Source organism: Varroa jacobsoni, unplaced genomic scaffold, assembly GCF_002532875.2.
Source record: "Varroa jacobsoni isolate VJ856 unplaced genomic scaffold, vjacob_1.0 scaffold_598, whole genome shotgun sequence".
NCBI lineage: Eukaryota > Metazoa > Arthropoda > Arachnida > Mesostigmata > Varroidae > Varroa > Varroa jacobsoni.
This window is the reverse complement of record NW_019213500.1, coordinates 108,616-125,441: the sequence shown is the minus strand read 5'-3', so window position 1 is coordinate 125,441 and position 16,826 is coordinate 108,616. Positions and strand designations below refer to the sequence as shown.

The following is a 16,826-nucleotide window of genomic DNA, read 5'->3' as shown; positions in this document are numbered from 1 at the left end:
CCTGCATGTATGTCTAGTATAGATAACGTCTGTAAAATTGATGATTACGTGAATCAGCCTAGATAATTATAGATAAAGGTGTGCACAGACATCATGTGGCTGCATCTCGATGTCGTTTATTTACATTACAGCCAATATATAAAAGTTGTATCCGAAACTAGCAGCAGCAGCATAAATACCCCAAGGATTATGTAGGGACGATTTGCAATTATTGCATTTTTATTATAATCCCTAAAGCGTTTCTTGGTTCTTGACTTATATGATTCCATATCCTGGCAGATTTAAAAAAACCAGTCTGTTTATTGTAATGTGTACAAAAAAATTGTTTGCAAGGTATATCTGTAGCAGGGAGTACGTCTTTTCGAGGCGCTAATCCATTCGTACCTAAGCAATTGAAAAACGCAGACAAACGTGTTTTTGCATCACACCTGTACAATTAAAACACTGTTTGTACGATAATAACAAGATTTTGTTGTTCTCTTATGTGATCCTTTGTCGTCATCGTCTTACTATTACTCTCGACACATTATGCCGTTCTTTGTTTTTTTTTTTTCGTTTGTTATTATGTCGTACGTTACGGTCTGATTGTCGTTGTGGTACTTTGCTGTTCTTCCCATCTTAACTAAAACCGTAATATCTGTTTTTTTACGATCGAACCAAGCGCGATTGGAGCAAAATAAAATTCCACATAGTAAGACAATAGATAACTGTACGACCCGTATTTCTGCTATGTTACTACCGTAGTTAGCGGAATATATAAAAAAATAGAGAAAGTATTAGAGACCGCTACAGTTCGTTAACCCATTGACCATCAGGGTTATTTCCCTTATTAACGTTGTTATTGTCATCATAACTAACTAAAAAATAACGATGATCATATTTGCAGGATCGTCAAGACGCACTTCGTCAGGAAATACTAACATTTTAGCTTTGTACTGGCTTCAATCGTGCAAATCTTGACTCTCCCCTTCGAATCAGCTACCGCCGAATTTTTTTTCAGTATTGAAACTTTTATAAGAACACAATCGTAACAAAAGGCAAAACGCTTGCAAATACAAGGCCAACGTGGGGATGCCAAACGAGAACGAACAGGTGCGCATGATCCCGCCTTGTCAGCGTACGAATCAGCCTTTAACCGATCAAAGTTGGGTTATGCTTTATTGGTACTATTTATGATATAGTACTCTCCATAGAAGGTGTATGTGTAGACTGAAGGTCACATATCGACAGTGCACAATTCGAGATGTCGCCGAGTGCTCTAGTAGTTCTAATTTACATCGAGTTTTGACTATTTTCGGCTGAGTTCGATCGACGATGGCCGACAGCGATCTGAGTGTATTTTGTTTGAAATACAACGAAAAACGATGTGGGAGGTGACGAGCTCTTGGAGCAACTGGAGGGACGAATGCACAGATCTCAACATACGTCCGTATAATGTTAGTAACGGAAAACGGTGACAGAAACACGTGTCGAGGAGAATGGATATGTAGAGGCGGAAAACGTTCGGGTGCCACTTCGGTTCTACCGACGAGCTGTTTATTGAACCTATCGTGTTCCCGTACGAAAGAACGATAACATCGTTATACTATATGTATATAGAACAACACATAATCGGCATGGCAAAACATATAGTACTAGGGGGGGGGGGGGGGGGGTCACTGTTTTCACTGATGTTTGTACGAACTCTTGCCGCTTTCTTGTGCATCGTCATTCAGCATGAAGAAACCAAAACCGTACGAGAATATAACGCTATAGCTGAAGGCTTTTACTAACGCGATGCGTTTTTACTGGTTCCAGACCAAACTTGCCGAAGGCAACTGATGCGGCCAATAACAACGAAACTGTATTCTTTCACGCACTCATATTGTACGTCAAACGCATTAAGGACAAATTCGTGTCGAAAAGGCGGCGAGAGCCTAAATTCCAATCGTGCGCAACACATGCGGGCTTTCATGATGGAATATCGGAAAACATGGAAAAATTTTATATTTTGTCAAAAGACTGCTGTGGTAGTATCATATTTTACCTCACCGTTCCATTGAGAACTTGTTCACCGTGAAGACTTTTTACGGCGGGCTTTTAAAGCGAGAGGACGGGTGGCTGACTAGATTGAGGGAACGGTGAGGTAGCAAAATTTACATAGTGGTACGTTCCTCTCTAGTTTGTTGTAACGCAAATATCCGCGAATATTGCCTTCGCCATCTTTGAAAAACATAATTTTGGGTCCGTCATACGAGTAAAAAAACGGTCCAGATGCGCATATAGAGCGAACAAACAAAAAATGATCACGTTATTTCCTTTGGTCATAGACAATGTCAACACGGTGTTTGCACTCTGTACCCGTCTGTTCTGTATGACAAAAAATACATACACATTAAGATAATAGAATATATATATATATATGTCGATTACAATTATTTTTCAATTAGCCATTTTTGTTTAGACCCAGAACATGGCAGAGCAATACTATTTTCAACTTAAACGTAACAGGAGTAACAACGAAACACGAAACTATTGCTGGCCTGTACGTTACGAGTTAACCGTTTCGTTGGGATCCATAAGCGAATGCCAATGTTGATCTGAGGTATGCCAATTCCTGAGGTATGTTCTATGTCTATTAGTAGGTAGAACGACGTAACATTTTACGATAGAACATTTACTAATAAGCAGTCGTAGCCTGACTGATTCATCTCTAGCGCATATAGTCTCATTTCAATGAAGAAACCCAAGGTAATTTTACCTCACATGCTAGTCGTTTTAAATCCAGTTATAATAGGAAAGCAAAAACCAGGAAGGAATACATGTTGCATCTACGGTGCACATGTAGCCACATTTTAACCGTTTATCCATCGAACCACAAGTGTCAACGATGGCATAGACCTGATCACGTGTCAGAGTGTGGCAAATATGGTCTGAGGTCGGACGCAGTGCAACATCTGGTATCGAAGTGGAACACAAGACACCGAGCAGAGGAAGGGAATGCCCATCACTGTTGGACAAATGGGGTGGACGCCATCGCTACTAAATTGAAAAAAGAAGGACTGACTAAAGGCCGACGCCGGGAAAATCGACTGAGCTCATCGCCTAGTTAAGTAGGTTAATGTACGGCACGGCTGTTAGAGATCATACCGCTACTACTAATACAGATTGTCGATCGTTCAGGGTATCTATCAACATACCCTATCACTAAATTCTTTTTCAGCTGGAAAATCCATATTTATTTTCAAGCTTGGATATTTGGAGCTTTTCCAATGGGAAACCGGACCTCTGTGAGTACGAGAATGGCAAGCGTATAATCTTGCAGCGTTTCACCTATTACCCATTGTGTCATTTCAATTGCAATAAAGCGTATTAGATCCAAAAGGTTTCAACCAGACAGTGTTGTTCATGTCGAGTGTGCGAAAGCCAGGAAGATTTTATTAATCTTCCTAGCTTTTGCACACAGGCGCCTAACTACTATCGGGGTGGGCGATTGCACACTTATTTGTGGGCCATTTAGTATCGTTGCCGTTCATACCACTCGGTTGACTGGCGGTGAGCCAGCCGTAAAATTCGACACTATCAAGTCTATGGAGAACTTCATTTTCAGAAGTAAATTAGGCTAAAGACAGACGTACGTAGTAAACGAAACGATCGTGATACTAAACAAAAAAAACAAGGGATTTTCTTAGCAGCAACAATAAGGATGAAAATAATAACAATCTAATACTAATCCATGAAGTAGAGAGGAATTTTGTGCCCGTCTGTCTTGCCGTAACCGTCATAAAAATATAATAATGTCATTGTCTAAGGAGATTAGCATTGAGAGAAGACGATGGAGAAAAGAGATTATGTCTGCGGCTTTACGGCGGCTGAGGTCGGTCTTCTGGTATACGGATGACGACTTTAAAGAGCCGGTACTGTTACCAAGGGCGAAAACGTCCAGAAGGTTAGACGAAAGAAACGCACGAACGTACGATATAATAGGGAAACTATTTGCGACTATAGCCGGGAATTGATGTTATTCTCTTTGAAGTTTTATACGATACAACCGCGATGATGTTACGCTAGGAGCTGTAGGAACACATGCTGCCTGCATTACGGAGAGCTGAGCGGTTGGTCCCGTTGTCGAAAGATCGTAGGCCATTTACTTGAGTAATTTCACGGTAACATATAAGTAGAATACATGATATAAAGCCCTTGAGGCGAGGTCTTCAGCTCATTGCAACAAGCTATATGGCAAATTGCTTTTCGATTTAAAGAACTGCCTTCGTGGGCTTCTGGGGGCAAACGAATACATATCGAACATCCACTAGGATAAAGCCATTTTTTCTCTAAAACTTTAAAGGTATGTTTCTATGTACATGCAATAGCTTCACTCGAAAGTTCGAGGAATGGACGCCAAAAGTTACTTCAGTATGAAATAGTTGGATGGTAAGTTTATGTCTGTCTGTCGTGTTCAGTAAAGTAGCATTTGCAGTGAATGTCGTCGCAACGGAATTACGCAAAAATGGCATGTTTAATCGCGTCAAATTCGAGTAAATCGGGCGATGCAAAATAAAGAGCCTTTATTGCTCGATCGGCAGAGATTTACCCATGTTGAGGGTAAATCATCAAACAGTAACAGTAGAACGTAATTTTCGATCATTCTGGTTGTTGCCAAGTCAAAGCAACTGGTATCTCCCTAAAAATTATGGTACGACTGTGAATATGAAAATTATTGATTCTAGATATGCGAGACTACCGACGGCGTCCAGTAGCTGCTTCTTGAAAGAGTGACTCTGGATAGTTCCTACATGTTCTCGTATAGCCAATTAATTCTGTTCCTGTCAATTTCTATCTATAAATATTACTATTTCATTCAAAAACCACCTGTTAGAGCCAGAACGCATCTAGCACTGATACTTTCTCACAAATGCTAAACCTTAGAAATATGGAGTGAAATAGTTTTGTGAAGGGAGGGGAAAAGGCTGTAGCCTTCGGATCAATATCCAATATAGACAATACGTGACAGTATACATAGCTCAAGTATGAATTTCACGTCAAACATAAATCGATTATTTACGACGCTTGCACTTGATATTATGGAACTAATTACTCTCTTTCATATCACCCTTCTAGTAACTATGAGTTGAATAGAACTTAAATTCTCAATACAAAACGTAATCCGTCTATATACTATCGGAACGGTTGCCGCTACCAAGCACAAACGATCCAAAAAAAGTCCTGAAAAGTTACCATGCTCAATTTTTATCAACGAAGTCAAAGGGCAGCGAAGAATTTGCGCGCTCTGCCGTTTCATTTTCGCGACTCTTGGTAAGCCATTCGGAGCAGCAAAACTAGAACCAGTAGCAACAAATCTACGGTAAATAACCAAACACCAACGAATGGCGGCAGCGATTCGATGGCCCACTGCAAATAGCATTTCGCTATAATTTAGGATTCTTCTGAAGCCGCTACTGATAACCTTCTCCTGCAGTGCCCTGTAGGTGATTTCCTTTTTTACGAATGATTCCATCCTTCAGCCCCGCATGCTCGAAGTCCGCAACCCGCGCGCGCTGGATCGAGTCGGAGTTTGATCCCCGCTCGGCGCTCCGACGATGGAACGACTGATCCGAAAAAGACAGGCCTGATCGTGTTCCCGTCCCAGTATCTCGATCCTCGTAGCCTCACCTTCTGATGGATGTTTACTGCTATGCTTGCTCGTATTTTTTTGCTGTTCTCACTGCTGCGGCCGTTGCTACTGTTAGCAAACACGCCAATCAAACTTGTGTAATTGATTCCGAATGTCTCCCTCCGGGGCTGGCTCTGGTGCCATTGATTCACTGGTAAGCTCCGCCGTACCCCAACGTAATACGAGGATCGCTGCGCAGCATCAAGGATGACGTCCGTTAAACCTGCGAGCGGCAAGCACCAATGGATCACATGATCGAGACAATGTTGTCAACCAAGGACCAGCTATGAGGCAACTGAGCTCGTAATGTCACTTATCCGTCATCCACTTTTTGTCGTCGGTCAAAGAAATAATCGTAAGTTCATCTTCGTTACGGCCAGATATCAACAGCAGCGTTGACTCACATCAATGACAAATCGAACGAAAGGGAGGGGTAGATGGAAAATAAAATTCCACATCGAGCGAATAAGGTAGCAACATGTATAATGTGATACAATACATCGAACTACGCTGACACCATATCACTGGTGACATTTTTTATGTAGGTATTATATGGGCACACACATACACCCCTCATAATGGCACACTAATTGTAGTTATATCAAACAGCGCACATTACACGTAGAATAGGATCAATCGATCGAGAACCAATCTGAATATGGATAAGACCAGTAGCATCCCTGCGGCCACCGGGAAAGTTGCCTCCATCGATCGATCGATCGATCAGTCATCATCGCCATAATCAACGGCAGCGGCAGGGCTACGAACGACGGCAACCCCGTATGCAACGTATGGTAGACAAATTCACAATGGCGGTAAGCAAGCACACTTATATCGTCGAACCGTTATTATCGAAATTTCACTAATAATGCCTTCACGGGTCCCTGTATATTATTAAAGGCTCGTTCGGTGAATTCCGGTGATGCCCGCAGTGAGCATGCTGATATCATTGCCAACCGTCGACTTTGATTACGGCAGTAGCCGTACAAGTCACAGTGGAAGTTACCGAATTAATTGCACGTGCATAAATAAGTAAATGAAGCGAGCGGGCTAACGAGAGAAGTGGATTCCGGTAAAGAACTTTGGGAAGATTCGTTTGGTGCTATACCTCAGACCGCTGCTGGACGTGGATCGAATAGATTTATGCCTCGCATATATGTCATCTCTCAGGTTTTTGTATTGGCACCGTGACGCTCAAAAGCTTTCGCGACAAAAGAAACAGCAAATTCAAGTCAACCTTATATTGTTGATGACTAAACCGAGTTGACAAAACAGCCTTATGCTGTCATATTATTCAGCGATATATAGGGAAACGAATCAGATAAAGTACTACTCAACGCAAGAACAAACGAAGAACTACGCGTCTGGTTTACAGTGTGTGATTTAATTGTTCTATTTAGGAGCTTTGTTATTAACAGAATCTTGTAATTAGTTAGTAAAACATTCATTTTTTTCGACAGCAACATTATTTTGCCTTTGTCGCCGTTCTTCGATAGCGATTCTGAACACCTCAGCGGTGCAGCAAAAGTTGCTTTGCCCTCAACAAAGATGATGACTGAATCAACGGATCGATTTCGCTTGCATATCATACTGCCATCACGCCAGCCTTGCTATAACTTCACGTCTGCCAGCCATCTAATGTATAGTGCATATTCTGTAACAAATAATACGAGAGATATACGGATTAACTAAACGAAATATTCACTCCGCGTCCGCTCGATCGCGCGTTACATCGGCCAAAAATATCTGAGCTGACATAATGGTGCAATCATTCGTTGGTTCTGATCGACGCTGTGACCGGCCCGCGGCTATTGCCCGTGTCGTAGCTAACCAGATTAGAAACATGTCGTGCCCATTGAAGACTCCATCTATTCCTTTAATTTGCTCTGCCGTTTGGTATGAAACAACAGCGGGTAGATTATCGTCTGTCAATTGATGCACCAACAGACAGTGGCAACTTGTTTGTCACAGCAACAGAACGTAACAACAAAAGCATTATGAAAGATACGCGAGTGACAACAGCGACGGCGAGAACAATCACAATAGCACAAGAATGGTAAAACCAATCACCCTAAGACTGAAAAAAAAGATTTAATGAAATCTATCTGTTATTGTTGTGGCTTCGTCATTATAGTAGATTGACAGCGCTCGTGGTTTCGGGTTGAGACCGGGACACATTGATTCAGAGTCAAAGCCTATTCCTTTTTGGGAAAATTTCTCTAAAGTTAGATTTCCATACGATTGCACTACCAGTGCAGCTAGATCGGACAAAGTATGCATTGCTTGAAGACGGGCATATCTATACTTGGCATAAACATGATGGCATTTGCATGCGTATTTATAAAGTCACTAGTAAAGTAGATTTATTTGAAAGAGTTTCATAAAAAAAAAAAACAGAATAACTTCATGGTGAGAGTCAGAACCACGTTCTGTTGAAGGTCCGCAAATATTGTTTGTCATAGAAATATTTGTAAAATAGTGCACCGGAGTTAGTATTGCGCTACTTCTCAGATAAGCTGCGGGTAAATCGCGGTAAGCCTACATTGTTTCGTGCTTTTTATTCAGCCTTCTCTTTTACAATGGGTTTGCCCATGGCTTAAGCTAATAGCATTAATAGTCTTGCTAAACGTTTTATTATCCTTAGCTGTCTCGTAAGGCCCTCTTCTGAGCCGAGTCTCCCCATTTGCAGAAGACAAAGTGCTTCGCACCAAACGAAGCTTTTCACATGCAGCAGATGGCTGTTCAAGGTGCAACGCGTATTCCCCACATCCGCACCGTCGAACTTTAGCTTGCACTGATTAATTACTTGGGAAATGTACTATCACGCGCTTGATAATTCGATAGTTCTGACGTACTATTATGTTACGCATAAAGTAAATTATTTGTAGTCACTTCCTTTTTCGATTAACCTCAGCCTGTCTAGGCCACATTACCAACTGTAAAACAGCACGAACAACGCAAGAACAATATTGTGGCCAGGTACACTGACCCGCGTTACCTACAATTGTGATTAGATACGTTGTCGACGAACGCGCCAAGTTTGTCATCAGACAGGACCTTTTTAAACATTGGCGCCAGAACTCGGCCAAAGGAACTGATTAGTCACAAAATCATCGTCATCATCGAAACCAAGATCAGCAATATGAAGAATGGCATCAGCACCGCGCTGCGTCCTCTACCCTAGCAATACAAAAGTGATGATGGGCAACGATCAAACCGACATCGTATGCCGACGACAGCTAATCAATAAAACCTCAGCCGACAAAAAAAGTAACGAGCAGAAAACAACAGAAAATTCAAGAAGCCACTGTCAATACATTGCACGATAACAATTTCATTGTCGATTATCTACCTTTTTTTTTCATTTTCTTGTCGTCGAGATGTTATTGTTGTCCACTTTTTTCGGGGCTTCGTTTTCATTAAAACCTTAGCAGCAGCAGCAGCACCACCACCACATCATCCGCAACCATTATTCTTTTTACTGCCTATCTGTTGCCATATTTCTCTCTTTGTTTAGAGTTCGGAGGGAAATCAGTCTAATAATCAGTTTCATTTGTTTATAATGTGGTTTTGTCTCTGGTCAGTGGCCAGTAACCGGGATAGCTGTGGCTGGCTGGTATAGTCGCGCACCGCTATAGACGAGCACAGCTAAGAAAGACTTTCAGCCTAAACGCTAGATGTACGTCGGTATCGATTGTTACCTCGCGCGGCTCGTTTCTCGCGTTGCAAGACCGCGTCCCTCCAAAGAGCGCATTTACTCGTAAAACGTCGTGCAGATGCCGACCGCGAAGAAAAAATATGCGCCTGAAATCATCATGCTCATCGTTTTCGTTGCTGAGATCGCTGTGACTGCGACTGCTACTAGCCCCGTTGCTGTGTAGTTGTGACCGAAGGTTTTCGATGACTTTCAGAAGAGCGACAGAACGCAGAGAAGGTTGAGAAAAGAAAAATAGCCTTCTGTGCTGTCGATCCCGCCTCGTCGGCTCGCTCTTTTTGCTTCTGTCGTTGCTGTTGCTTTCGATTTGTGCCGCAAACAGTTGTTGTGATTTCGAGCCTTTCCCCTGCGTTTTTTCTATTTGGAATCTGCCGTATTGCTCGTGTGTCTCGTAAAATTGTCTTCTCTTGTCCTATTGTTTATCTATGTTTAAAGACAGAAAAACGTTGATTATGCTGCATTGGCAAAGAAAGAATGCATCATTTTTTCTGTTCGCGCCGGCTAAGCTGCACAACAGGCCGGCCAGGCAGGCCGGCCAGGCCGAGCAGACACAAGCGTCCCACAGCGTAGGAAAAACATTATTGCTAATATTAGGGTTGGTTGATTCGTCGGATCGTTTTGTTCTTAGCGAATAGTGGTGCAGTAAGTAATAAATGCCACAGACGAGAATGGCCAAAAACGCAGTGACTGAAAAGCAAATAAGGATGAGTCGATGCACGACAGAACTGCGGACGATAGTTTGTGTCGGGCAGCTGGAGCACACGCGATATAACATGATGGTTTTTAGGCAGCGGTACACGATATGACATTGAGCACCTAACCTATAATAAGGCGTATAACCCAGCGATAATGCCACCGCCATCGAAACATAAAACGTGTATACGACTGAGACCAAATCCGTATGCCGGAGGCGTCTACGCCAAGCACTATACACTGCCGCAGACGCAATTAAAAGCGGGACGGTAGACATCGTTTCGTAAGTATAACTTCGTTGGAAATGGATTAAGTAAAGATGGAGAGAGCAGCGTGGCTCAGGACAAAGAGTAATCGATAGATTCTCTTAAAAGTACACCGAAAATTGTCCGACACGGGGCGCCCGATGCTAAATACGAAGCCAGTAAGTACGAGACAACGAATCACTTTGCCAAATGATTTTCATTAGTGTTTTCTCGACGAAGTGCGGTTACAATGCTATCTATTTATATTGAAAAGTACATTTGTAGAGATCGATAGCATACGTCATCTGGACCTTTTTGGCATGACGAAAATCGGTAACAGCTGTTGTTGACGGTACAATGATAGCAATGCGCTTTACTGACTGGGGCCATTGCTATCACTTTAGTACAATTGACCTCACAACTTTAAACACGCCTGAATGGACATTCCCAGTTGACCAGCATAGGGTAACAAGATGACCTAGGTAGCCGCTTGTGGCGGGCATCGATCGTGGGGTCCCTGTAGCTATTATCGTTCCTGTTTACCAGCAATGCACATTATAACTTTCAACGGGGGCTCCCAACAGTCAGCATCAATAACATCTAATAGTAGCAGTGTTCTGTGTGTGTCAGTCAAAAGGCGGAAATATATAGTGTTAAAATAATGTAACGTTCGCAAGAACAAAGTTAAAACAGTAAACCATCGTCAAACTTCTTTACTTAGTTCTGTGTGGAAGATCCAGCTAGACAAATATTAGCAAGTGCTTTGATTCTAATAAAATATAGATCTACAAAAATACAGCGAAATTGACAGCGAACAAAGTGCAAACAACAAAAAAAAAAACACTGACTAGAGTCGCTTTGTTGTATTGTTACTGTCCAGCATGACAGCTGGGAGGACGCCCACCGCCCCCTGTCCTACATATAGTCAGTACTGCTACTTAACGAGATCATCAGTTATACGCTTTTCTTTATTTAGTTTCATCAGTTCGAGTGGCTAGCGGACATCATACGTGTCGCCTGCGTCACCTGATAGATCCTGTCTAGGTGTGTCACCTTAAATGCTTTTTCTATCGGATTCTCTTCGCTAAATCGTATGTACATGGGCGCTGAATTGCTTCTCTCTTAGATTACAAAAGGTGCTACTGACGTCGTTGTCAGCTCTGGAACCCTTAAAATAGAGATAGCGTCTTTCGACATGATGAATAGCTTTGTTTTTCTTCTCGTCCCCTTTACAGCAGCTACCATCATTGTTGTCATCCTAATAAAAATCATGATCGTCCTCGTTTATTTATCTTGGTGCTTTCGTTGCATCTATTTTTCATTGAAAACAAAAAAAAACAGAACTATTTTCAGTAATGTACTCCATCTCCGGTTCAGCCACCACAGGACCTTTCATTTCCTAAGCTGCTATCGTATTTACATCCATTGTACCTATCCACTGTAATTTTTCAAAATGTCGAAACATGAGCACCGAGTGAAACGTCGCCGCCGAGCGCTATTCGAAGTATGGCCGTCGATTAAATAACTAGCCGTTGGACAAACCTTTCTCCATAACGGCTGTTCAGCGATATCTATCAGCGCGGAATAGATGCGTCCTCTCCTTGAGGTGCCGTCATCGGTCGTCCTGGTAGTGGAGCCAACACGGGACGGGAAAGAGGAGGGATAAGGAGGTTAGTGTTTGCTTGATCAGTCGGTTTCGGGGACGCAGCGCCTGGCCATCGGTCGAGTCACCAGTTTGTCGTAAACGGACATTTTTCTCAATCGTCTTTTCCCTTTGCATCACACTTGATAGTAGGTTACAATAATAAGTAGTAGCAATGTAGGTGGTACCTGTGCCATGGTTAGTGCTACGATCTCATCGTTATTATTATTACTATGTATTTACATAGGGCTGGACACTCTGATAGTAGCGGACACGTTATTCCTTTGATTATGATTATGACGACGACAACGCCATGTCGTTGTTGATGACCATGCTAATGATTGTGGTGTTTCTGCTGCTGCTGAGGCTGATCATGCTCTGATGGTGATCTACTTCTTCCACTGATTCATTTTCCTCGATAATGAGTAGCTTCTGATGGCAACAGACAGAGTGAACTAGGCGCAGCAGTCCTATTGATGATGAAGTAAACGGTATAGGTACGCGTGGTAGATGCCGCGGCTATAGCGACTGCAACGACGTAGTTGAACACATAGGTAAAGCTGTTTCTGCGGCGGCTACTGGCTGTCCATGAATCGTCGCTACCTATGCCGCGGCGGCTTTTGAAAACCGTTGCTGCGGACCATTAGCAACGGCAGAAGCATGATCAGCATCAATAGCATTTTGTTTCTCTCCATCGAAGTATTGGTTAGCTGCCTCTATTCATGCCAAGGTAGTGAATTTTCTGCGCTTCAACCTTCTTCCACGCTTACCGCCTGCCTCTTCTCTCTCTGGTGGTCAGTCTTTTACCAGCCTGCACTTTCTAGATGAAAAAACTACGGCCATAGACGGGGCCGCCGCCGCCGCCGCCGCCTCCGTTCTCGGCGCCGCTATTATCGTGGCAGCCATCATCATTGCTTCTATCATCGGAGCTCCCGCTGCTGCTGCTGCTGCTGCTACCGCGATCCAAACCTCGAACGGCGAAGAGCGAAAAGCTTCGTCATCGTAGTTCATTTCGTTTTTACAGCGGACACGGAGCACTGAACGAAGCCAAATGCGTCAATGACAGTAGCAGCTTCAGCCGCAGGTGTAACGGTGGCGTTAAGGGCAATATACGACAAAATACAACCTTACTAGTAGTAGTAGGGCGACCAGCAGAAGCAAAGTGAGCCCATGGCAGCGGCAGCAGCTAATGTTACGACCAGTGGGTGAAGGTGTCAGCAGTTCAGAAGCTTTTGAGCGTATGCTGCCGCTGCCACCACGAGAGATGTATTTACGCTTGATAGCTACTGGCGTTGCGGACGGTTCGCTTTGGTCCGTGTCGCAGAGAGGAACAGAGAAGGAACCAAACGAATGAGAGCTTTCGCGTTTGTTTTGAACGTCGTCGTCGAATGGCATCATTTCCGTCACTCTTCTTCACCACCGCTTCTACGGCAGAAACGTCGTTATTGGCACAATTCTGCCGCCGTTAATTCTGCAATTACTGTTCCAGACGAACCTGTCGCTCCGTAGCCTAGCAACAACAGATTGTCTGCTCCGTAGAGGAGAACGAGTTCGGAAAGCCTATTAGCGCACGCGCGTTGACAGAAATTGCTATTACTGCCGGTGGTAGGGGCCAAGGGGCGGGAGAACGGGACAATACGATTAATCTTGTCGCCAAGCCGTTTTGCCAATATCTGTGTTTTCGTCTATCGATACATGTCGGTGAGCGTACGCTCGTGTAACTGTCTCTGCTCAGTCTAACACTACTACTACTCGTAGTAAAAATGAATCATTGTGGAACCGGTGCGGTTTCTGATCACACAGAGCGCCACTAGAACGTATGTGAAGCGAAGAAATCTATCTGAGCCGTGTACTTCACTGTACATGTGTTCGAATGCTGAAGGCGTAAATGCCTCAGCTGAGCGGATGTCTTTTTCGTACCAGTCCAACTTGCAGAGCCCCCCCTGCTTGCAGGGATTATGCTAAGGGTGTTCTTGTTGGTGGTGATGGTGATTATAGTAGCGACCTAAGCAATCGTGTACAAGAGGGTTTTCTACACCTATCACCTCAGCCTTCTTAATAGAGCCTTCTTGAAATAAACGAATCCGTGAGCGAACTAGGTTCAGTTGCCTAACATACACTTGATCCAATAAACGGGGGTCCACATCGACTGTCCTAATATGTGGTGAAGAGATAAACAATGAGATCCCTCAAGAAGGTTTACTTGCATTAAAAGCAACATATATTCATATATTTCATTCAAATCGCCACCGTCATTAACTATTTACGTTAAGCGTTAATTTTTCAGTGCTACACTTAATGTCCTATATGGCACCTAATGATACGTTAAGGTGTCTCTTAACTCACATCTACAAGGAGGTGGCATTGTGCTATTCAATCATCAGCATCTTCAGTGCGCAATGCGAGTCCCCGTATTCGTCATGACTGCTTCAACAAACGAACGTTCTAATCTTGCCATTAACTTTGTAGAGGATAATAGCCAATTGCAACGCAGATTCCAGTTAAAAGTTCGCGCTCTTTTGTATCGGTGCGAAAAATCGACCTTCTAAGCACACAGAGAGACAATGACAGGGATAGTCGAATTTCGATATAGGAAACGGTGTGGGTTTGAAAAAAGCGTTCACAAACACAATTGACGATCAATATATGAGTCAGTTGTTTGTTAAAAAAACATTGAAACCCTCACTTGATGACATGATGATGAGTGATGACATGCTCACTTTGACCAGCACCATCGCCACAATTTCCAGTACTCATTCGACCGCTCTCTCACAAAACCATTGTCGCTGCAAAAAGTGTAGTGTAAAAATAATGCACGGCTTTTCTATTCTATATATATATATATATATATAATATATATATATATCATATGGCAATCGGACAGGCGAAAGGACTGATTATTTTCTATAACGCTCGTATTACTAAAAGACGTAATAGAAAGGCGCCATGTTGGAATCGCTTACCTTCCTTTGTGCGGTTGGACTAATTGAAAGGAATGGCTAACACATGGAGTTTCAAAATTCTGTCGAAAGTTTCGCATTATCACAAAACAAGCAAATCTTTGTTCTTTAGAAATCATTATATATATATATATATATATATACAGACGGTCAGTGCATGGTTTTTTGTTCGCTGTTAAACGTTTCCTGGCCGCAGCATAGTGGGGTGCAAACATAGGTACGTTTACCGGCGGGAGGGGTGATCTAGTAATGGGTCTAGGAATTCACGCGCGGGATGAACGAGGAAGGTCTAGCCGTTCCCCAGCAGGTGTGCGAACGGTTGTGGGCTGAGTTCCGAACCGATACGGTAATAGCGGTAACATGATTAGTCGTCACGCTGCGTTCACGAGATCAGTTCGCACGCTGATGACCAAATGGTATATAGCTTCTAATTGGCGTGCACGATGTTGATTGCTCAAATCCTTTCTTTTTTTTTTCAATATAAAAATTGTGTATATATATTCAATATATACAATTTTTTTCAATACAAGACATATAAGACAGGGGGTCTGTGTGTGTGTATAAGCCTCTGTATCAAATATAGTGGTTTCTAGATTCCGCATCTAAGCTAGATGTGTCGTATTTCTATTGTTATTCCACCGAGGTGTCCTATTCATTTGTACATATAATAATCGATTCAGCTAGCTACTGGCTAACCCTGTTAACAGACAATAGTGCCTAATATCAGCAAGCGGCACATGAAAGCCATCACCTTTTCTTGTAGACATTCTATTCTGTTTTGCTTCTAATTACGTTCATCTGTTCTCTAACAGGATCGATTTGTCCGTTGATGACTGCGATATATTATTGTACGTAGACGTTATTTATCAGATACCGACTTCGAGCCCCTCGGCCAAAAGCACACGCCTCCCACACTACTCCGCCGCTGGAGTCGCCGTCACTGCAGTGGGTACCCAAAACATCTGTGGCTTCTACAATGGCTCCCTATTGGCTACGCTAATGAGCAGCCAACAACGATTACAGTGTAATCCGGACGACGACGATTAACGACACAAGGTCGTATTCGACATCCTGTGCCGCTGGAAAACAACTCTAACTATTCACGAGAAATTGTTAGCAGCTAAACAGGAGCCAGCGACGATGATGGCTGATAACATTATTTAACGGAAAAATTTGCCCTAGGCCAATTCCGAAGCGGAAACTACGCTGGCTATGATATAATCTTATCATTTCTTCTATTCCGCATCACAGGTCGTCCACGTTTGTGTGCAAAGTGTTCTTTGAAGAATTTGCCTTTTATGTACGGTTATAGGCTGCACAAGTTCCGCTAGCAGCTTGATAACTGTGAATGCGCCGATCACATCAACAAGTGATAAATGGCCTACCTGTATTGTGGGCAGATTGCTAGCCTGGCCTCCGTTAAAGTGCGCTGGCGAGCTATACGCCTACTTAACTTAGGGACATATGTAACTGTCTAGCCCTAGTTCTGTGGTGGGCGGGGTCAACCGCCCATTGGAACGAACCATGCTTAATAGAAGCAGTGCCCGATAAAAAGCTGGAAGTGTTTATGGTGTGTACCAAACCGCCTGTTGATCTGGCGCTGTTCCTGTTTCAACGGTACGCGCGTCTATCAGACAAAAAGATAAACAAACAGACAAACCCAGTCGACGGCGATTTTAACTGCGGCCGATCTGACTCGACACACAACCATTTCCGGACGTACAACATCCATTGTATGCGCGTAGACAGATGCGTGTATATACGAAAGCTGGCGAAAAAAATACGTAAACATTCTATTTATTCTAATTATTTTGGCCGTCGTCGTCATCAGAATCGTCAATTGTTGTCTCGCTGGTTTTGCTGCGGCAGTAGCTTTGATCGCTTCTGGCAGCGATTTCGGGGCGGCGGTGGTGGGCGC

At 43.2% G+C, this 16,826-nt stretch overlaps 1 protein-coding gene across 4 annotated transcripts in view; it reads right to left on the bottom strand.

The window, feature by feature from the left end:
- The window catches only part of LOC111261824 (protein spire homolog 2), a 158,020-nt gene that overhangs the window by 32,585 nt on the left and 108,609 nt on the right, over window positions 1–16,826 (bottom strand). The gene's annotated exons all lie outside the window — the stretch shown is intronic.